The sequence below is a fragment of the Pectinophora gossypiella genome, chromosome 20, assembly GCF_024362695.1.
Source record: "Pectinophora gossypiella chromosome 20, ilPecGoss1.1, whole genome shotgun sequence".
In the NCBI taxonomy this organism is placed as follows: domain Eukaryota; kingdom Metazoa; phylum Arthropoda; class Insecta; order Lepidoptera; family Gelechiidae; genus Pectinophora; species Pectinophora gossypiella.
Window position 1 is genome coordinate 11989646 of NC_065423.1, and position 23810 is coordinate 12013455.

The window sequence follows — 23810 nt, forward strand, 5'->3', positions numbered from 1 at the left end:
AGTTTCTCCTTTTATATAAGTATTTAGATTTATAATGCATTTACGCAGATGTGGCTAATTATTTACATAAGTACTTACTTGAATTTTAACTCCAATAAACAAATACAAATACTGGCTAATAAGCTTGTTTATGAGAATATAGCTTCTTAACTATTAAGATATACATTTTATTATATTATAACATCATCATCAGCCCATTAACGTCCCCACTACTGGGGCACGGGCCTTCCCTATGGATGGATAGGGAGATCGGGCCTTAAACCATCACGTGGGCCCAGTGCGGATTGATGGTTATTAACGACTGCTAATGCAGCCTGGACCAACTGCTTAAAGTGCCTTCCGAAGCACGGAGGAGCTCGAGATGAAAACTTTTTTTTTTGTGGTCACCCATCCTATGACCGGCCTTTGCGAAAGTTGCTTAACTTCAACATTCGCAGACCGAGCGCGTTTACCGCTGCGCCACCGAGCTCCTCCATTATATTTATTATATCATTATATTACCAAGTATTTTCTGACAAGTGCGATAATTAAATATAGGTACGTCATAATATACATCATAATATTAATATACGTATGTAGGTGGTAGGTGTGTTTGCCTATCTGAAAGGCTACATCATGAATCAAGATTAAGTAAAGTCACGATTTCCTCGCATAATCATAACGCTTACTAAAAACCCCCAGGAACTTACTATGCGAGAATTTATCCGTACCTAATTCCGTACTTATCTGTTATCCGTACGAAGATCTGTCCTGTCCCTATCTCGTAACAAGATAGTTGGTCCCGGGTTACATAGTGCAGTGACTACAGTATATTGACTTCATAAAACGAGAAAGTTGAGAAACGCAAGATATCGTAACCTTGAACGTCGCTTTTATGTATTGTGCATTATCTACACAGATTCAATAATTAAATATTACTTTTATATTTTTTTGACAGAACGTCTAGTGCCCTGTGCCGAGGTTTTTCTTGCAGCTTCTTTTCCCCGGCTATACAGGCCATGAGAAGCTGCAGTAATTGTAGGCAAATGAGACGTTCGTTATGTAAAAAATTACGATTCAAAGTGTAACTATGTTACTTACCTACTGTTTAGTATATTTTTTTCAATGAATTTGAATAAAATATCTAATATTGAACATTCTTGTGTGTCATTTTGGCAATAGACTGGAGGAATAATATAGAATGTGAACATATTATAACATATTATAAATAGCTCATCGCACACATAAGATCGTAGATCGATTAAATTCAAAATTAAATTAAAAGAGTGAATTCGCAAAAATAGCAATGAGTGTGATCTGTTATACTTAATTAAGGAAATTGTATTTTGTACGAGTAAAAAATAATTAATGATCAATTTGAAATATGTATAAATAAGTCCCCAACTCTCTCGGATTAGGTTAGCCTGTAAAGATAGTTATGGTGAGTGAAATAAATAAATAAATCTATATACGAAATACAGTTTTAGTTTTTGTTTTTAAGTTTTTATTTTAATTCTTTTCAGTTCCATACTTTTGCGACGGAATTCCACTTGATATCGACTCAGAATCAAGGTCTGAATCATCCTTCAAAGTTTTCGTTGTCACTAACACACTGTATAAAGGCAGTTTAACTACTGTTCTTCGTATACTATGATACCGGGTCGCACTAGTACTATAAAAAGGAACGTTTATTACCCTATTAGACAGGCCCCACAACCTCTGGTGTTTTATATGTGTTTGCTTTAGTAGATAAGGGATAATAACGCGATACAAGCGTCAAATAAAAAATATGAGGACTAAAAGTCGTCTGGGACATTCTTGAAGACCGAATATTGGAGGTACATCTAATATTTTCATCTTTTCTCGTGAAGGCTACTAGATCAATGACCAATCTAATCCACCCAGGTCCGATACCGCTGGGTTACTGGGTAAAAGTAGGCCGCCAAAGGCCCTGATATGACTCCTGTAGGTATAGTCTACTTCACTACATAGTATAAAACAAAGTCGCTTTTTCTGTCCCTATATCCCTATGTACGCTTAAATCTTTAAAACTACGCAACGGATTTTGATGCGTTTTTTTAATAGATAAAATGATTCAAGAGGAAGGTTTATATGTATAATAACTCCCATTAAATAGTGGAGAAATACTGTACAAAAACACGTGACATCAAATGTGATTTAAACATGAATTGGGGCTTAAAGGAGTCGCCATACTGTGAATGTGGTCACCCGGATCAAACCATATCTCACATAGTGAACGAATGCCCTCTGCACCGGTTTCCACGTGGTATAGCCGAGCTGCACTGTGTGACGGATGCGGCGGAGACTTGGTTAGGGGAGTTTCAGCTGGATATATGATCCACGCCGAATATTTTATTTTTCTCTGCCGTACGCAAAATTAATAAACATGAGTTCAAATACATAAAGTCGAATTCTTCCGAGCCCAAGCCAGGATTCGAACCCGTGAAACTACGATGTAAGTGAAGCGTTGTCCGAACAGAGCCACCACAGCTCTTATTCACAAATTACTTGTGACAATTTGCGCTATACGCCGCAGCTATTTGCGGTTTACTAAAGATCATGTTGTATTGCCAACCTTGGCCTGTGTCCAGCGCCGGATTACGATATGATGGTGATATACGGTCCGGAATAATATTTGTAGTAACTTGTTACTGGGTTCGAATCCCGGCTGCTCTAAACCACTAAGTTCGACTTTATGAGTTTGGGTCATAGATAAATAATAAATTCAAATTCAAAAATATCTTTATTCAGTAGGTAACATAGTTACACTTTGAATCGTCAATTTTTACATAACGAACGTCTCATCCGCCTAAAACTACTGCAGCTTCTCACAACCTGTATAGCCGGGGAAAAGAAGCTGCAAGAAAAACCTCGGCACAGGGCCCTAGACGTTCTTTAAAAAAAATAAAAATACAATATACAATATCAAGTGGTTTCCAGGATCTGTTCCCGTTTTTCTTCTTCTATCGTGTAGCTTGTGAGGTGGATTACCAACCTCATTAACCCTGGTGTCAGGGTTATTATCGACCCACCAATGGCCCCTGACTGGCTCATGTAACGACTACTTACTTACATCAGTAAGTGCCGTCTTACTTTCAGACAATCAGGTGATCAGTTTCTAATGTCCTAACCAAACTAATGATCACATAGTGATTTTTGTGATATCTTCCCACCGGGTTTCCAACTCGGGGCCTCCGAATCGTGAGCCCAACGATCAACCACTGGACTACGGAGGTCGTATGTAATATTACAAGTGTATGTTCTAGTTTGTCCGCTTCATCATGTAATACTCGGTGATATCAGGCGAAGCGTCTGTAATTTAACTTCCTGCACTCTAGCTTTACGGAAGCCTGCAATATGCAGCATCAAATTCCACAAAGGACGCCTCTTAGAATTGCATAGAAATGCAAGAGGGGAATAATTTGTACGTCGTTAGCGATATGAGATGTTATGTTCGAGCTTTGGTAGTGTTAGGACACCGACCATGAATCCCTTCCAAAAACTCCTTTGGTTCGCGCCAAAAACTCCCGCCACCCCAAGCCAGGAAAAAGGAAAAAAAAGTGGACTCGACTACCGCCGTCGCGCGTTTCTATACAAGAAATTTCTAAAATAACATAAAAGTGTATTAATTCAAGTTGTGCTGTTTAAAATTAATCTGAAAGTGCACTAGCAGTCTCCAGAGCACCCCGGGGTCAGAAGAAACCAAATTCAACAATCCTGTAAGTACCTTTCCTTTGGTCGGTGTTTTGTATGGGCAAGTCTACTTTTCAGATTCAAAATTATCACTAATCTCAGTTATCCAACATTTATGGTCCTTCGAGCCGGATTCAGTATATCAAAATAGGTATTAACAGACTATTTCATATATAATTTATGTTATTTTATTCAAAATATTAAATTTACAACATCACATTTCATTGTGCAAGTATTTGTTCAATAGTTCTATTTGTCACAGTGTAATATCATATTTAATATATTTTTTATACGTAGTCAAATACTTAGAATCTATTTCTACAGTGTAAATTACTTTTTGTTCGGTTTTACATAAACAGGCAGTTGTAGGGACGCGTTGTTCTCGAAGTTTCTAGTACATTTTTCTTCAGTTCAAAATGGCGAAAGAAACACCTACAACTCCATTTTTGACCGATCTTGATATCAAAATAAATACGTTAATAAATAGAAAAGAACGTTATTTTAGGCGTGTTCAACAGATGTACGATTTATCTAAAATTGTCGAAAGTGATTCCACGTTAGTTAACAAATTGTTGGTGCGGGTCAGTGAACTCGAATCTTCTCGCGAATCATTCGAACGAATTGTTGATGATATTTCTGCGCTGGAACTAAAGCGTAACCCGGCGTATATAATTAACGACCAGGAAATAAAGGCTTTCGATGACTTGTATTACGAAGTTAAACGTATTTTTCATCAATACGAAACTGTTTCGAATACGTCAAAAAGTGGCGGTGAATTCAAATATGAGCGAAGCGGCGGCTCTCAGCCTCGCTTACCTAAAATTGAACTTGTTCATTTTGACGGAAGGTTAGAGAATTGGATTACATTTCGCGATACATTTATGAGTTTGATTCATACAAATAATTCGATAGGTAATGTCGAGAAGTTCCATTATTTACTTTCCGTAGTAACCGGGCCAGCACTTCAAATAGTGAAAAGTTTGCCTGTATCGAGTGACAATTATAATATTGTCTGGTCATCTCTGTCGGACAGGTATGAAAATAAGCGTGCTATAGCTACCCGCTATTTGGATAAATTGTTCGCGTTCAAACCTTTGCCGAACGAATCTGTTAGCGGATTGAATTCCTTTTTAGAGACATTTCAAGAATGCGTTCAAGCGTTAGAATTATTAAAAATCGATGATTTAGCGGGATTTATTCTTTGTTATATCGGTTTACGTAACCTGGACCCGGTTTCTAGACGAGAATTTGAACAAAAAATCGGTATAAAGGAAATACCTATTTTTAAAACATTAAGCGAATTTGTATCGAATCAGGCGCGTATGTTGGAAATGTCTAATCCTCCTGTTTCAAAGCCCGTTTCAAATAAACCCATTCTAAATGCGGTTCAAAACAAAACTAATAATAATAGTAAACCTATTACAAAAAATGTCAATTCAAAAACCTGTTTGGCGAGCAATGCGGGCCCTGATAATTCTAAGAAGGCATGTTTGTATTGCAATAAGCCATTTCATTCGATTTATAAATGTTACGAATACATTGCGCTGTCTCCTAAGCAGCGAATTGAAAAAATAAAAGATTTGCGTTTATGCGAAAATTGTTTGCGTCAAGGTCACACATCTAATGAGTGCCCATCGAAGATAACATGTACGGTGTGCAAAAACAAACATCATCACACGTTGCATTTAGATTCCAATGTAACTTTGATAAGCACGGGCTCTGATGACAGTTGTGATAACGACTTTAATAACGATCAACAGAATCGGGTCTCCTTGGCATCGTCATGCTCGTCTGGGTCGACAGTTATGCTGGGTACTGCGGTTGTACACGTTACGGATGTTTCAGGCAAATATCAACCCGTGCGCGTAGTGATCGACAGTGGTTCTCAAACCAGTTTTATCACAAATGATTGTGCACAGCGATTAGGGCTTCCACGTCAGAAGTGTAACACTCAATTGTCGGGCCTAGGCGGAACAGTAGTTCGCGATCACGGTATGGTGTCCTGCACTTTAAAGCCGACCATGTCTAATGACCCTGTTTTTAATATAAAAGCTGTGATCATTCCGAAAATATCTGGCGATATGCCATCTGTCACTTTGTCACAGGATTTAGTCAACGAATATAAACATTTGGTGTTGGCTGACCCTACTTTCTATCGCTCGAGTCGCATTGACATGTTGCTTGCCAGTGACGTGTTTCCATTCATTTATGATGGTGGCAAGTATCATCCGTCACGTCAAGGGATACCGCTCGCGTTAAGTAGCATTTTCGGGTATGTCATTACAGGCCAGCTGTCAGTGAATACCGGTGCTGGCGGTGTGTCGACTTGTATGTTCACTAGTAGCACAGTTAAGGTGGACGATTTAATTAAATCTTTCTGGGAAACCGAAAGTTTATCCTGTGACGTACCTAAAAATCCAGATGACGTCATCGCTGAACAGATGTTTGTCAGTGACCATAAGCGTGATAATACCGGTCGATACATTGTGAGCTACCCATTCAAACCTGACGCGAAACTGGGCGATTCTAAACAAATTGCATTAAAACGATATCAAAATTTGGAACGCAAATTATCTCGTTTACCCGATCTAAGGGGCGAATATAAAACGTTCATGGACGACTACGCGTCGCTCGGTCATATGGTCTGTGTCGGTGACGTATCGGAAGTGGAATCGGCGTATGTCATTCCCCACCACTGCGTTCATAAGCCTGATAGTAGTACGACAAAACTTCGCGTAGTTTTCGATGCTTCGTGTCAAACTACAAATAATCAATCTTTAAATTCCGTTTTATATACGGGGCCCAAACTGCAAGCTGATCTTGTGGAATTATTAATACGTTTCCGTTTACGTAACGTTTGTTTATGCGGTGACATATCAAAAATGTATCGTAATATATTAATTGACAAATCACAACGTCAATTTCAACACATATTGTGGCGAGATTCGCCCAACGAGCCTATAAAGATGTACGAGTTGTGCACAGTCACTTACGGGGTAGTCAGCAGCCCGTTTTTAGCCATTCGCACGTTACAGCAGTTAGCCGCGGATGAAGGCGATCGTTTCCCTGATGCCGCCCGTGCTCTGCGTGAAGGTTTTTACGTTGATGACTTGCTTTGGTCAGTGGATAGTGTAGACGACGCGCTGACACTTCAACATCAGTTGGTAGAATTGCTAAAGCTTGGCGGTTTCGAATTGCGCAAGTGGTCGAGTAATAGTGCTCAAGTTTTAAATAAATTGCCTAGTGATCAACTCGAACCACCTGTTCAGTTCGATGACGGCAAAACTATGGCTATCAAGATTCTCGGCCTGCACTGGCTACCTGAAGAAGACGCTTTCTCCTTCCGTACCACACAGATGGAAAGTAACGTGACGAAGCGCTCCGTGTTGTCGGAAATAGCTAAGTTATTTGACCCTTTGGGGTTCGTTGCGCCTTGTACTTTTCTCGCTAAAACTTTTATGCAAAAGTTATGGTGCGCCAATTTAGGTTGGGATGACGCGCTGCCTAATGCGCTTCTCAATGAATGGCGTTTGTTTTCATTTCAAATACCTTTATTATCGAAACTAAAACATGACCGACATGTTTTTGTGAAAAATCACATTACAGCTCAAATTGTGGGTTTTTGTGACGCGTCGACGAATGGTTTCGCTGCCGTCGTGTATATTCGCAGTCAGGACGGGCATGGCAATGTCAAGGTTAGCCTACTGTTATCAAAATCTAAGGTTGCGCCCTTAAAAACAGTATCGATTCCGCGTCTTGAATTAATGGCCGCTCATTTGTTATCGAAAACCCTACAATATGTCGTATCGATATTAGCCAAGGAAGTACTGATCAGCGAAGTACTGGCTTTCACCGACAGCTCAGTGGCGTTGACGTGGATCAATACACCTGCATTCAAATTAAAAACTTTTGTTGCGAATCGTGTGGCTAAGATTACTGAATGTTCAGCCGGTGTTCAATGGTATCACGTCAACGGCACTGACAATCCTGCCGATGTATGTTCGCGCGGCGCCACGCCGGCCCAGTTGCTGCACATCGCTGATCAGTGGTTCCGCGGCCCACAGTGGTTGTACGATCCACAACATATGTGGCCAGTGAGGTCTCTAACTGAGTTCAAAGGAGAACCCCTGGAACTAAAACCTGTAAAGGAAAGTACGTCATTACTCACTGAAGGTGTCTCTCTAAAAAATAACTTTGATAATATAATAAATAAATATTCGAATTTTAACAAACTGCAGCGCATAGTCGCCTGGTGTTTCAGATTCTTACACAATTCCAGGGTTTCTCGGCCTGATAGAATCAGGGGCGCATTGCTCACCGCAGAGTTAAATAAAGCTCACGATAAACTTATTCAAATAGTTCAATCCGAACATTTTGGTGATGACATTGAGTCATTAAAACGAGGTAATCGATGCTCTCAAAGCCTACGTAAACTCGACCCGTTCATTGATAGCCGTGGTCTTCTCATGGTGGGGGGTAGGCTTTCACACGCAAACTTACCATTTACTCAACGTCACCCTTTAATTTTACCGAAAAAATGTCATTTTACGAACATTTTAATTGATTATTATCATAAAGTTTATTTACATGTCGGACCTAGGACTTTACAAAACATATTAGTTCAAAAATATTGGATTATAGCCGCTCGCTGTGTTATACGGTCTCGCCTTTCCAAATGCGTTACATGTTTCAGAAATAGGCCCACTGTAAATCAACCTAAAATGGGCTCTTTGCCTAAGTGCCGCTTACAGGACGTTTACCCGTTTCACACGGTCGGTGTCGATATTGGAGGTCCATTTTATACAAAAGAAACAAATAGACGCAATGCCAGAATCTCAAAGTCTTACTTATGTCTATTTGTTTGTTATTCGACTCGTGCGGTTCACCTTGAGGTCCTTTCGGCGTTGACTACTGAATGCTTCCTAGCTTCATTCGATCGGTTTACGGCTAGGCGTGGTCTTCCACACACCATGTATTCGGATAACGGTAAAAACTTTGTCGCGGCCGGTAAACACTTAAACGAAGTCGTTCAATTTTATAATGCAAGTCAACGGCAGCTTATTGACGGTTTTACAGTCAGAAAAGTGACATGGAAATATAACCCCCCGACAGGTAGTCATTTTGGGGGCATTTTTGAAGCCGGAATAAAATCGGCAAAGTACCACTTGAAGCGCGTAGTAGGTACTCGTGCTTTATCTTTCGAAGAGTTGGGTACTCTTTTTGCTAACATAGAAGCGATTTTAAATTCGCGCCCTTTGTGTAGTTTGTCTAATGACCCGAGTGAATTCGACGTCCTTACGCCAGGACACTTTTTAGTCGGTCGTCAATTGGTATCGGCTCCCAATTACGATCTTTCAGATATACCGTTGAATCGTTTAACACGATGGCAATGCATTACGCAGGCCGCTCTGCACTTCTGGCGCCGGTGGAAGTCGGAATACTTGCACACATTGCAACAAAGGCAGAAGTGGTTTGTTGATACACCTAACTTAAACGTAAACGATTTGGTCTTAATTCATAACGATAACGTACCGTGTCAACAATGGAGTTTGGGTCGTGTAGAACAGATTCACCCTGGACGTGATGGTAGAGTTCGCGTTGTTACATTACGTACACAAAATTCACGGTTACAACGGCCTGTTTCCAAATTGAGTCCTCTCCCAAAAGAGCAGGACCAATAACTTTGTTATTTATTTCTATCATAATAATATCATTCATACACTTAATTATTTATTATACAGTCCATTAGCTTATCTTATTATAAAAATATATAACTTAGTTTTCTTTGTCAACAATAAAGTACATTATAAGTAGTATATTTAATAATTCTACTCTTGTGATGTTATTACCTATTTTGAAATCACTGTTGATTTCGGTGGGGGGTAAATGTTAGGACACCGACCATGAATCCCTTCCAAAAACTCCTTTGGTTCGCGCCAAAAACTCCCGCCACCCCAAGCCAGGAAAAAGGAAAAAAAAGTGGACTCGACTACCGCCGTCGCGCGTTTCTATACAAGAAATTTCTAAAATAACATAAAAGTGTATTAATTCAAGTTGTGCTGTTTAAAATTAATCTGAAAGTGCACTAGCAGTCTCCAGAGCACCCCGGGGTCAGAAGAAACCAAATTCAACAATCCTGTAAGTACCTTTCCTTTGGTCGGTGTTTTGTATGGGCAAGTCTACTTTTCAGATTCAAAATTATCACTAATCTCAGTTATCCAACAGGTAGTAAAACTCTTTTGTGGAGAACTACAGGTTTAACAACTCTTTTTTCTATCGTATGGGATGTGAGGTGGATAACCAACCTCGTCAGGGTCACTATTGAGTGAACTGAACTGAACTTCTGAACTCAAATTCGTGATCATAAAGCGACGTCGCCTTTCCAGTAGACTGGACGGTAGTCAGAGCCACATCCATCGCAAGATGATCTATTAACGAACGATTACATTAACATCGTGTGCTAATTATGTAAAATTGTTTTAATAAAAACCTACATATCATACAACTATTTATTTATGTACAGTATTTTTATACTGATTATTTTATACAACTTTTTCAGTATCGAATTTTATTGGCAAGCATCATTGGTTGGTTCGGTTGCCGTACCCGCGGATTCCTCCAGCCGTGTTGTAGCTGAAAATCAGCGTTTTGTTCGTGAGAGCAAAAACTTGCGCTGAGCTATGACCGATTTGCGCCGCTACAGCACACATGCATACCTGGCGTGTTTAATACAGAGCTTCGTCTCTGTTGATTGGTTGTCTGTATCTAATCTTTTTCTTTTTGTATGCATGTGTGTCTGTAGACCAAATAAATGTTTTTATCTATCTATCTATCTAACGCTCTTATCGGTGTAGCATTTTCCATTCCAGTCTATCAAAGGCCAATTCCTTGACTTCCCTATAAGACACGACGTTAACCTTTTCTTTAATCTGTTCCATGTAAGCTCTTCTTGGTCTTCCCCTTCCTCTCTTTCCTTCTAGCTTTCCTTCTATGATGTTTTTAATGAATTCGTCGTGTCTTATTAGGTGTCCAATCATCTTGCCTCTTCTGTCCTCAATAATTCTCAGTATTTCTCTTTTCCCTTACTCTTACTAGCACTTCCTCATTTGTAACCCTTTCTGTCCAACTAATTCTTTCCATCCTCCTCCAACACCACATTTCAAAGGCCTCGAGTCTCTCTCTGTCCTTCTGTGTCAGTGTCCAAGTTTCACATCCATAGAGGGCTATACTCCATACGAAGGTTTTGACACATCTTTTTCTGATAGTTTTGGCAATGATGATCTATCTAACTAAGTATCCACACCCCAGCGAGCTTTCTGTTAGACCACGTGATGGGTGGTTACAAGTATCGCCGTCTATAATGGTCGAGTCAACTGTGTTAGTGAAAACTGCACTTACGATAAATTAATAACTAATTGGTGCAAATACGGTACCGGGGTTCAACCCGGCGCCCCCCGATTGAGAAGGAAGTCGATGTACCACAATGGCTATTAAATCAAATCAAATCCAATCAAATCCGTGATAGCCCTTTACAGAGAACGATTGTACGAGTTTCAATTCATATTCATTTATTTGTTGTTTATTTAGTTTTTTGATTTTTTTTGTTTTTTTTTTATTTTTATTTTTTTATTTTTGCATAGATAAATGACATGACTCTAGAAATAGCTGCAGTGAGTGTATGATAATATACATACATAAACTCATCCCTATTTCCCACCGGAGTAAGCATTTGCTTCGGTCCTGATTCCTTTCTCTTGCTTCTTCCACATTAATCAATCGTTTCATAGACGCACGCCGGTTCAGCGTAGATAGTAATAAACCTTGTCTAAGGACATCTCCAATTTGGTCAATACACGTCCTTCTAGGTCTTTCTCTGCCAGCTCTACCATCAATCTTCGCTTTATATACCACTTTCTTAGTCGTATTAACTTTCATCCGCTCTACGTGTCCAATACAACTTAACATTCCCTTCTCAATCTTAGTCACTATATCGTCTTTTACACGATATTATTTCATTATACTATATGCCTACTCCTTTGGAGATACAAGCGTGAAGCTAAGTTGACTGATACTATGTTGCTCTCAGGATCATTAAACTTTAAGTCAAAATTTCCAATTAAAATTTCCATTTTGTAAACTCCCTACCATGTTCAGTACACAAACACACATGATATTTCTCTGAAATTTTCCCCTTATTAACCTAAATCCTTGTACAAACAGTACTCGCATTCATATGAACAAACACTGCTTCTTATCATAACGGTGCACAATGAAAGGGGAGCAGTCACAATAGGCGCTGATGACACACGGAATAGGCTAAGCCAGGCGATGGAAACTCGTACCTTTTTATAAAGGAACTGGGTAATTAAGTATTCTTTTCTGAATTTTACTACGTATTATGCGTATATATATATATATATATTAACAGCCTCCGATGGGGACATTGTCGAAATCACTTTGTGAGACTGTCCTTTGTTTGGTAAGGACTTTTCAGGCTAGAATCACCTGATTGTCCGAAAAAGTAAGATGATTCCGTGCTTCGGAGGGCACGTTGAGCCGTTGGTCCCGGCTATTAGCCGTAAAAACACCTCCACCAACCCGCAGTGGAGCAGCGTGGTGGAGTATGCTCCATACCCCCTCCGGTTGATTGAAGGGAGGCCTGTGCCCAGCAGTGGGACGTATATAGGCAGTTTATGTTACTATGTATTATGCATTATCCAGATCATCTTCTTCTTATCGTGTGGGTTGTGAGGTGGAATACCAACCTCATCAGCCCTGGTGTCAGGGTTATTTATTGAGCTGCCAAAGGCGCCTCACATGACTCATGTAACGACTACATACATACATCAGTAAGTAGTAACCGGGACCAATATTATGGCTTAAGGTGCCTTTCGTGGCACGGATTATCTTACTTTCGGACAATCAGATGATCAGATGTCCCCACCGGGATTCGAACCCGGGGACCAATGAGGTTGTTTCATGAATGTGACAAGACACGATGGTGACCAGGTAATCAGGTCACAGCTTTTTATCTGTTTCATACCTTACGGCAACGATTTTATTTAAAAGGACATTTCAAGATGAAAGGAAATTCAAAACAACAATTCACCGGGTGTCTATAAACCTTTTCCGACATTGGTACGCATTTGTTTTATCACTGAAATCTTTTGTTGGGATTTCAAACAACGAATTTCTGTAGAGGCACAATTAATAAACGCCAAATCACAAATAAAAGCAGTTTAAAAAGAGACAAAACAAATAGCTTCTTTAGTTCTGAAGATTCGTATAATTCCAGTTAATTTTGCTACGTCAACCCTGTCAGGGTTACTATTGAGTCGCCAAGGGCCCCTGTCATGGCTCATGTAACGACTACTTACTTACAACAGTAAGTAGTAACCGGGATTTACGGCTTAACGTGCTTTCGGACCGTCAGTGCGTTGCATTTAGAATACTTAGTTTTATTATTATTGTTTTTATGATTTTGGTTTGTTTTTCTTTTTGTTTTGTTTTTTTTTCTGTGTATTTATTGATTTCCGTGTGGTTTCTGTCCTGTGTTAAATGTAATGCACCTGTCTGTCTGTGTCTGTGGTGTCCGGAAGTAATTAATGTTTCTTTCTTTCTTTCTTTCGGAAGCACAACGAGGGGCGAGGTCAGGGTAGGGGGGGGGAGGGTTCGATGGGGCTGGTATTCCACCTCACAATCCACACGATAAGGAGAAGATCCCTGTCTGTCTGTGTGCCCCTGTGTGTTGTGTGTGTGGTTTTCCCTGGCCTTTTTTGGTGAGCTGCGGCACCCATATACCTTTATGTTTTCCAACTAAATATTAATGTGTGTATATTTTAAACTTGTAAATGTATATGTGAGTCGAAGGTTACCTAAATACACTCTTTTTATTATTATGTATGTCGTTTCCGAGCAGCGTGGTGGAGTATGCTCCATACCCTCTCCGGTTGATTGAGAGGAGGTTTGTGCCCAGCAGTGGGACGTATATAGGCTATTTATGTTATTATGTTATGTATGTCGTTTTCATATCTCGGACCTATGGAGTCCCGGACTTTTGGAAAGCGTGGGGCCGAAGCCAACACGTTGAGGCCCCTTAAGACTTTACTCTTAATGTTGTGTGACACCAACCGGCGATTATTATAATTAAATCAATTTTCCAATAAATGCAGATACATCAGTTAGCGATATCAGCGACTAGGTATGTGTGCGAAAATAGCGATAAGTCAGGTCAAAAAACGGCGATTGACAGTCTCTATACGCTACGATCCACGTCAAAAATTGTCAGGTCAGATTTTATTTATAAATAAAAATAGCCTAACGTCCCGCTGCTGTCGGGACCTCCCCTCAATCAACCGGAGGGAGATATTAAACATTCAAAGGAGGTTTAAACAGAGACATAAAATAAATGGCATGCAATAATAAAAATTCTAATTCTATTACATTTTGAATATTATTGTCAAAAAATTCTTTTTATTTAATAATAATAATAATAAGTATTTTTATTTCCAAAAATAACACAAACGAAAAGTTACAATAGCAGTTGATCGTGTACGATCAACTGAGAGTTTTGATACAGATAGTGATTCTCTGTCCCCCAAACTAGGAAAACCTGTATTTTGGGGGATTAATATTATGAATTATGTGACTTACGCATTATTCTTTAACTGAATAAGACTAAAAGTTACATTTCTTTTTTAGTTTTGTTCCACATGCTAAAAATAGTACAAGTGTAGGTAAACAAGTAGACTTACAACAATTAATTACACAAGAATGTCAGAAAGATTGTCTTCGAAACAGTCACATAACAAATAAGTTTTGTCATTCAATATAGCAAAACTGCTTTCTTTTTAGGGGAATTAGACTCCACTAGGCTGGTCCAATGCTCAAATTATCTTCAAAACGTTTTTTCGACTCTGCTCCGCACCACCCAAATCTCCTGGTAGTTGCGGCTTCCGAATACATCCCGCTCAGGGACGGTACCGATACTCGTGACAACAATTTCAAAACCCCGATAACCGACCACGCCCGCATGGTGGACGATTTTCCTCACTCAGCGTTTATCGATATCGACCCAATAGGGTCGATTAATTCTTTCAAATATTTTCCTCCCTAACGACGCCTTGAGTAATGGTTCGCGCCCAAAAGGGCACCCTCAGGCCTGTTTTCTTAAATTTTGTACCGCGTGAGAACCCTCAGCACTCCCCATTTTTTCGGCCTAAACTGGCATTTGTAGCAAAACTGAAATAAGTCAAGTCAAAAAAAAGCTGGTCCATTGCGGGTTATTTGGTTGATTAGATCTATAAAAGCAACATCCTTTTTAACATTTTGTTTGGCATGACGCACTTACGATAATGCTTGCGCCCGCGCTCGCGTCCTCTTACCAATATGCTTAGGGTCTTTGAGACAACTCAAATTGGAACAGACATGAAATCGAGCGTAAATTTTATTTGTTAAGTAAATTTTCGAATTCAGGAGCGTGTTTTAATGAGAATTCCTTTAACTTTGATCTTGAACATAACTTGGATGCTCAAATTAAAGATTTCCATGGTGCAATTAGATAATATCCTCCCCATTCATACATAATACTTACCTCGTTTTACACAGATACTACACACTGACGTTATCGTATACGCGCATCTGTGTGCGTGACATTTGACGCCCATAAATGGAACACTAAAGTAAGAACAAGTGTTTCTTCTAATATTCTTGCTTTTGTTCTCACCTATTATTTCTTGATGTATTTTCTTGTTTTGAATTGTATTTACAATGATTATTTGTTTATAAACAGAAATAAAAAATGCGGCGTGTGCGTCTTCTAGGTGTCAAACTTGTCAAAGTGTGACCATAGAGTAAAAAACGCCGCTCGCAGTATGGTGTCAATTTCGTTCAGGAACACCGAGGGGGTGAGGTAAACCTAGCTCAGTCACTGGTGGGGAGCGGAGAGTTGTCGTTCTATACGCAGCATTATTCCTTATTCTATGGCCTTAACATGTCGTGGCGCTTGCTTTTGTGGTTCTCTACACCTCATTAGGGTATCTTGATCTATGTGTATGTGTAAAATTAAACACAACCATCCAAAGCATCTAGGCCATCTTAAGTGAAGACGACCTACTTATTCAAGAAAAACTAGCTCGTAGCACCTGAATAAGAAAGTCCATTTAGACTAAAATATGCTGAAAGCTTAGACTTTATTACGAAGGAAATGAGATGAGCCGTTAATATCCGCTCGTTGTCCGATGTTCATTAATTTGCTTTTACAATTTTGTAACAGTTCATTTCTCATCAAAAAATTTAAACATCATGCAAGTTTATATACGTGTCATGTTAGCAAAACTTTGAGGGATGATTGAAACCATGATTCTGTGTTGATATCGAGTGTAATTTTCCGTCGCAATTGTATTGAACTGAAAATAATTAAAAAGACACAAAAATAATCCGACAGGAAATTCCACTTGATGTCAACTCAGAATCATGGTCTGAATCATCCCCCTCAGTATTCGTTACGGTGTCATTAACATCCTGTATTTGGTAATGATTAACAAAACAAATGTTTATAATGATAAACAGATACGAGTAGACTACTTCAGTAACTTTAGTGATTATATTTCAATAAGGATAATGTTTTCCAATAGCTTCAATGCGCTGTTACGAGTCAGATACGGAATACTGTCGCAGTAATTAATAATTTTATGAAAGGTAATGCCATCTGTTACACACCTCGGATACTTCATACAAAACACCTAGTTTTACACGGACACTACACACTGACGTTATCGGCAGGTAAAAATAAGTTTTGTTCATAAGTGTAACTTTTCTAAGTTTACACAAGATAAGTTACGATTATAAAATGAAAATCACCTACTATGAAGTCGTTCAAAAAAATTGTTAAAGTCATTTCTCATTAGCATTATGTTTGCTAAGAAATGTTAATAAGGTATGTTTGTTTTTTCTTTGACTGTGTCGAGAAAACAACTTATGTAACAAATTGCATTGAATAAAGAACTTTACAAATAAAAAAATAATATCGTACGTATATAGGCGGGCGCATCTGTGTATGTGTGACGTCTGACACCTTTAAGATTGAAGACTAAAGTAAGACCGAGGTGTGTGAGGTAAACCTAGCTCAGCCGCTGGTGGGGAGCGGAGAGTTGCCGTTCTATACGTAGTATTATTCCATATTCTATGTTTGAGGCAAACCTACAATAAATCAAGCCAGAAAAACACCTAATTAATGAAAAAAAATAATTAGTCATTAATGATGTTTTTGTTGTTATTTCAGATTCTTGCCTGTCATCTGCAAAATGGGTAAGTAAACAGCAGAACAGATATTATTGTACTTCACTTAAGGCCTTATTATACTACCCATTCGGACTCGTGCGTGTTTTTTTTTTTTTTTGACCAAGGCTAACTTTTATTACTAATACACTTACGCACTAACAGTATACAGCTTAGTACTAAGGAGACGAGATTATCGATTGTAGTCACGTTATCTTTTATAGGCTATAAGTACGTACAAATTACTTAATTGTCCTAATCGTTTGCAACTTGACCAAGGTTATTGGCCTGGTATTGTCTTTTGGTCTTCCTTACACGGATATGTCACTCATATTGATTTAAGTTTAGTCGTAAGACAGGCCGCATCAGGCTTAAAGCACTCATAGCGAAGAGATCTCGTCTGCAACTCGGCCAAGGTTATTGGCTTGGCAAGGTTGTTGGTTGGTTCTTTTAGAATACGGTGAATGCGGTCACACTTGGGTCGTAGACCTTACACGGATATGTATTGCCACTCTTATTGGTTAAGTTTAGTCGTGAGGCAGCCCGCATCAAAAAACACCCGTAGCGGAAAAATCGTCATTTCGGAAAAGACTTTTAGATCACAATAGATCTTACATGTCACATTGATATAAAGTGCTCTTGCACTGTGTCACACAGTGATAGATAGATAAAATCTTTATTTTAGGTTTAAGACGTTACAGTAACTTCTAATTAATATTAAAATTTTAACATATATGAAATGTAAGACTTAACACTAAAAAGGATACTAGCTCGGCTAATGTCGTATCGACCCACATGAGGATCAACACGACGCCGATTTTCCGCCAGACCTTTTATAATAAGGCCTGCATAGCCCCCAGCTTAAAAAAAGAGTTTTACAGAACACAAAATAAATAAGCCGAGAAACGAAATTGAAAACGGTGAACCAAGTTCCTCCCCATCCCTGAGTTGTGAAGTTTGTCAGCTATTTGAATAACAAGAAAAACCTTTTGGCACCCCAAGTTGGTTGAAAATGTTTAGTCGGTATTTCATTATTCGCCAACTGTAAAAGCACCTTTAGTTATTCTGTTGGTAATTTGATTGTTGGGAGTAGCTGAAGGTGGTCCATGTTTGCAATTGTAAGATGGCCACATTGTTTTTCTATTTTGGAGAAGCAAAGTGACAGAAGGGATATTAAAAGTGCTTTTTCTTGTGAATGAGGAGTTAAGGACGATGACTTTTTTAACTTGGGGAAAAAAAAAGAAAATTTTTGGTCATCATCATTAATATCCTCTTGCGTCCAAGATTTTCAGACATAATGGTTTAACAATCGGGTTTTGTTTTTAAAAGAACATTCGGCCACGCTCTTGTCGGTGTAGCATTCTCCATTCTTGTCTATCAAATGTCAATTCTGTAACTGCTTTATAAGACACAACGTTCGTCTTCCAGTTACGAGTGATCATATCTGGGTATAAATTTAAAAAAATATGGTGACTTTGCACGTTCAAAAATTTTTTGTCGTATAAATTGGTATTTGGTATAGATTAAACTTGTCTTGAAACTCGTAGTCAGAGAAACAGAATATTACATGACTTCTAGCCTAGGCGCGGTCAGAGTTGTACCAAATTTCGAGAATACAATACCAGATATCTCAGCTTGGTCTGGGAAGATAGTTTATCTATTTATTGAAGCAGTGTAGACAGTCGGTGCCAACTTGAGGGCGAGTTCGAAACCACTGAGAAACTTAAATGTTACCAAAAGCGTACACACACATCTCCCTAGAATTATCCCGTTTTTCACAGGGTCCGCTTAACTAACCTGAAGATTTGACAGCTCCAGCTTTTTACAGAAGCCACTGCCTGTCTGAGCTTCCAACCCGCGAAGGGAAAACCAGCCTAATACAGGTCACATACTTCTGTAAATGCATTTCTCGGGTGTATGGGTTTCCTCGTGATGTTTTCCTTCATCGCTGAGCAAGTGATAATCATTTATGATCCAAACATGAATTTGAAAACAAATTCGACAATCATTGGTGTAGGCCTGTGCTGGAATCGAACCTGCGACCTCAAAATAAGAGACAAGCATTCTACCACCTGGGCTACCACTGCTCAAAAAGCATAGAATAAAGAATAATACTACGTACAGAATGGTAACTCTCCGCCCCGCACCAAATCTTATCGGACTCACCCCCTCTGGGTCTTACTTTAGTCATAAATGGCCGTAAGGAATAAGGGCAACGGGCACGCAGACTGTAGTTCGCTCGCATTTACGCCTAAGACAGTTCATGGTCAGAATCAGATTTATATATTTAATGTCCAAAAGCTCGCTTCTTCATCATCTATTTGGAAGAAACTAGTCATATTCATAATATTCATATTCATTTATTGCATGTCACAAACATAAATTAAGGTAGAACAAAGGAAAAAGGTACATGTGACGCCCTGCAAGGACACGGCAATATAAAAGAGGCGACACTAGGTGCCTTATTATAATAACATTATAACATCTAACAGAATATTATTATTAAGTAATTAGGTACAAAATTATATAATACAGTTGTTTAGTGTGTGTACCACACCACACGTGTAAAACTTTATAACAAGATTAGAAAAAAAAAAATGATTATCAAACACTCGAAAGTAAGTTACATCTACTAGACATAATCTAAATCAATAAAACTCCAAACGTTCCTTACAAACTACCGAATTGCTCTTTATCAGGTCTTCAGAAAGTTCTACGAACGTTTAAAACAATCGATACCAACTTCCGAATACATTATCGGACAAATCTAATCCCCCGTAATCTGCAAGTCCAGTCCCAATTTGACCGTCAAAGGGCGTTTGCTGCCAGTGTATTGAAGCTACAGCATGTTTTGAATTGGTTTGTGATGGACTTATTGCTGACATTTTAGTGTGATTTACTACCACTACAAAATTTCAAGTCCGTTTTATACTAGTATAGCAGTAACATACTCATATTATGATCAATTATGTTCCGATCGTCGTAGAGATCCTTGGGGGAGGCCTATGCCCTGCTGTGGGCGTCGTACGGCTGATGATGATGATGTTCCCTAATGCGTGGTTGCGTAAATGATTAATATAACATCTAACATAACCATGCTATTCAATGAAAATGATGTAATTTTACTCTCACATTTTTCACAATTATCTTTTTACTCTCACATTTGTTTACCAGCTTAAATCATTTTATTTCCCGTTTCTTTTCATTTCCTCTTCCTTAGAATCTGTGATTTCTTGATTAATCTTTCTTCTGGCTTCATAAACATAATATTATTTTTGAAAGCTGATTTATGTGTTTTGGTATTCTTTAATAATTTGGATAATCTTCATTATCTTGGCGATCTGGGACACAAAAACCACCAACAAAAATCTGTCCTTCAGGGCATTGCTTTCCAAACATAATCATTTTGTTAATTCTTAAACTCGTCGGTTTATTTTTTACAAGAAATCCTTGTGAAAAGTCGCTTAATGGTTTCGTTTCACAGAAAATTGTTGTTAATAGTAAAATCACTGTTATTATTACTTTCATTTTTCTTTTATTTTTTTTTTATGTTCGTCTAACATGCACATAATAAATACAAAGACGTGTTTACATTAATACGAATCTTTAGGGTATCTGTATTCGCATATTAATGGAGTTGGTGCTATCTCAATTCTATAACTTCATTTTGCGGCTTCGTTTGCGTTTTCAATTAATTATCTACGTAATCAATTAAAATAGTATCCGGTTTCACTGACTGTTTTCATGTTACGAAATTCTCTAGCAAGTCTTTATTTTAATCAACAGTGTCTTTGAAATATGAGATAGAGATAAAATACGAGTCAGTCTTTTAAGATGCTGTTGCATAAAGACAGAAAAAAATTATAATAATGAAATCAGAATCCTTTATTACATTATCTCTCTATGATTAATACAAATAATTGCACAGACAGATATTCCTCTTTATTATATTACTGAGGTAGACGTTATGATAACTTATAACCTTTTTAATCACAATAATGTAAGCATTGGTGTTTGTTATAATAATACGTTGTATTTTAGTATTAATGTTTGCAACTACTTGCACCAAATGGTGTAAACTTCTATTTTCATTGCATTGTTCTTAATTTAAGTTCCTCAAAGATGATTTAAAATTCTTGTGTATCGTCGTTTTTAACTATGTGAATCCTCACTCTTGCTTTTTCTTCATCAGCTGTATCATTTGCATTGACTTACATATTTATTTTCATGTTATTTATAACAGGTTTTCTGTTTCGTATCTTCGACTTTTGACCAGTTATTAGGCTGATGGAGTGTTGATCTTAAGATTGGGGTACACACCAGGATCCTACGTACGTGTATCCTGTGGGACATTGACCTCCTCTGATCAAAAATCTGTCTTCAATCCCTGGTATGAAAGTCGTTACTTCTGCTTTTGTGCTTTTTGTTAATATGCTGTTTCTGGAGTTACTCGATTTCGGTGCGATAGGTTTTGTTTCTGCATAACCCCATACTACTCTATCAGGTATCGGTGTTGCTTCACTTATGCACACAATTGTAATCAACACAACACTCACTATTAGTTTATTCTCCATTGTAATGTTTTCTTTTTCACAACAATATTGTCGTAGTATCACTAACAGTGTCAGTTAATTAATGAGTCAATCAACTGTGCTAAATAATATTTATAATAAGCACTTGTTTATCTAGAAGTACGGTTTTTATTTCGTATCGATGGGAACTTAAGTAATAAGTAAATTATTCCATTTTAATGATTCTGTGAAGTGATTTGTTTTGAAGTGTAGCAACATTATTGAAAAAAAAAAACAAATGGAGAGACTGGCTGGAATACGCATAGGACTGCGAAAAAGAGAAAAAATATAAGGACGTACATTGAACAAATTGGAGAAGTCCTTAGAAAAGTTTCAGTACGATCTACTCTGAACCGGCGTGCGTGTATGAAGCGATTGATGAATGTGGAGGAAGCAAGAGAAATGTGTCAGTATCGAAGCTAATTGAATTCCATAGTATCTGCTTACACCGGTGGGAAAAAGGCGTGAGTGTATGTATACATAAGTTTAATCGAATCTATCCACTGTTTTATTAAAATCATTTTTATTGATAAGTGGTTTATTCTCACGAAGAATTGTAAGTATTTATTAACTCCATTTCGAAAATTGTTTATTAACTGTAATAGCTGGAAAACTCTTTAAAGTGGCTTGTTTCCTGCAAACCGGTATTTTGATCTTAATTTTATTATCAACGAATTCTAGATTGTTAAAGAATGGAATTACCGTTTGATAACGTTTGAACTTTGATAACACAACAGTACAACCTATAGTATGTGAATTAGCAGCATTAATAGTCAACATAATGTGTCTTGTTTATTAATTTATGTAAGTATTATTATTTTAAAACGGCCTCTGTGGTCCAGTGGTTGAGCGTTGGACTCACGATTCGGAGGCCCCGGTTCGAATCCCGGTGGGGACATAAAATATCACAAAAATCACTTTGTGATCCTTAGTTTGGTTAGGACATTACAGGCTGATCACCTGATTGTCCGACAGTAAGATGATCCGTGCCGAGCGGCCGATAGAAAACCTTTTTGGTATGTTTTTATTTTACACTTGTTTTTCTATTCTTTTAAATATTTGAATTTGGAATTTATTTGTTTTACGTTTTGAACATTAATTTTTTTTTACTGAAACTTAAACGAATGTTTTCATTTTCGACACATATTTTCGATATTTTTTGTTGGCAGGACGGTAGTGGATGCGCCATCATGGTGGTGGTCCTGATGAGATATAGCTCTAATTAATAGTTAGTTAAAATACACTATCCTGCAAAACTAAGTACAATTTTTTCGAAACTAGAATTTAAAGATTTCATAGTTATTAAAGACGATATTAGAGAAGAATTTTATCACCTTTCTTTGTAACTATTAAACTTTTACATTTAGTAACATTTCGAGTTTATTTTATTTCGAAAGTTAATCTTGTGTGTAGTTAAAAAGTTATTATTATTTTAAAAGTATAATGGCCCCCGATTCTAGCAGATTCAAATGTGATTTTAAATTATACCTGTCATTTTCTTATTCACCGAAAAGAAAAGGGACGGATGATTGACAACTGTACATTTTAAAATGAATGAATAAATAACCTGGGCAAATAGAATATAGGTATATCGCTCATATGCAACCCGTTTGACGTGTGCTGACTTAATTCTGTCGGGTTATTAGCCAACAAGTATAAAATTTTGGAAAGATTTTTTAAATTTCTGTCTAAAATTGACGTGTGTTCCATAAATGTTATGCCTGCCTGTCCCTTTATTTTTCAGCGGATAAGAAAGTGACAGGTATAACTGAAAATAAAATTAAATGGTGTGTACAGCTTCCGCGGTCTAGTGGTTAAAGCGTTGGGCTCACGATCTGGAGGTCCGGGTACGATTCCCGATGGGGACATTGTCGAAATCACTTTGTGAGACTGTTCTTTGTTTGGTAAGGACACTGCAGGCTTGAATTACCTGATTTTCCGAAAAAGTATGATGATTCCGTGCTTTGGAAGGCACGATAAGCCGTAGATCGCGGGCTACTAGCCCAAACACCAGTAGAGTAGCGTGGTGAAGTATGCTTCATACCCCATCCGGTTGATAGAGGGGAGGCTTGTGCCCATCAGTGGGACGTATATAGGCTGTTTATGTTTATGAACATGAGGAGCTCGGTGGCGCAGCGGTAAACGTGCTCGGTCTGCGATTGTTGAAGTTAAGCAACTTTCGCAAAGGCCGGTCATAGGATGGGTGACCACAAAAAAAAAGTTTTCATCTCGAGCTCCTCCGTGCTTCGGAAGGCACGTTAAGCCGTT

The 23810-nt window shown here is 38.2% G+C and overlaps 1 protein-coding gene across 4 annotated transcripts in view; it reads left to right on the plus strand.

Moving 5' to 3' along the window:
* LOC126376243 (TWiK family of potassium channels protein 9-like) overlaps positions 1-23810 on the plus strand; it is a 406126-nt gene that overhangs the window by 305759 nt on the left and 76557 nt on the right. For all 4 annotated transcript variants that reach the window (XM_050023535.1, XM_050023534.1, XM_050023533.1 and 1 more), the window contains one exon: positions 16976-17001. The gene's annotated coding sequence lies outside the window, so the exon portion shown is untranslated. The remainder of the gene's footprint in view (positions 1-16975; positions 17002-23810) is intronic.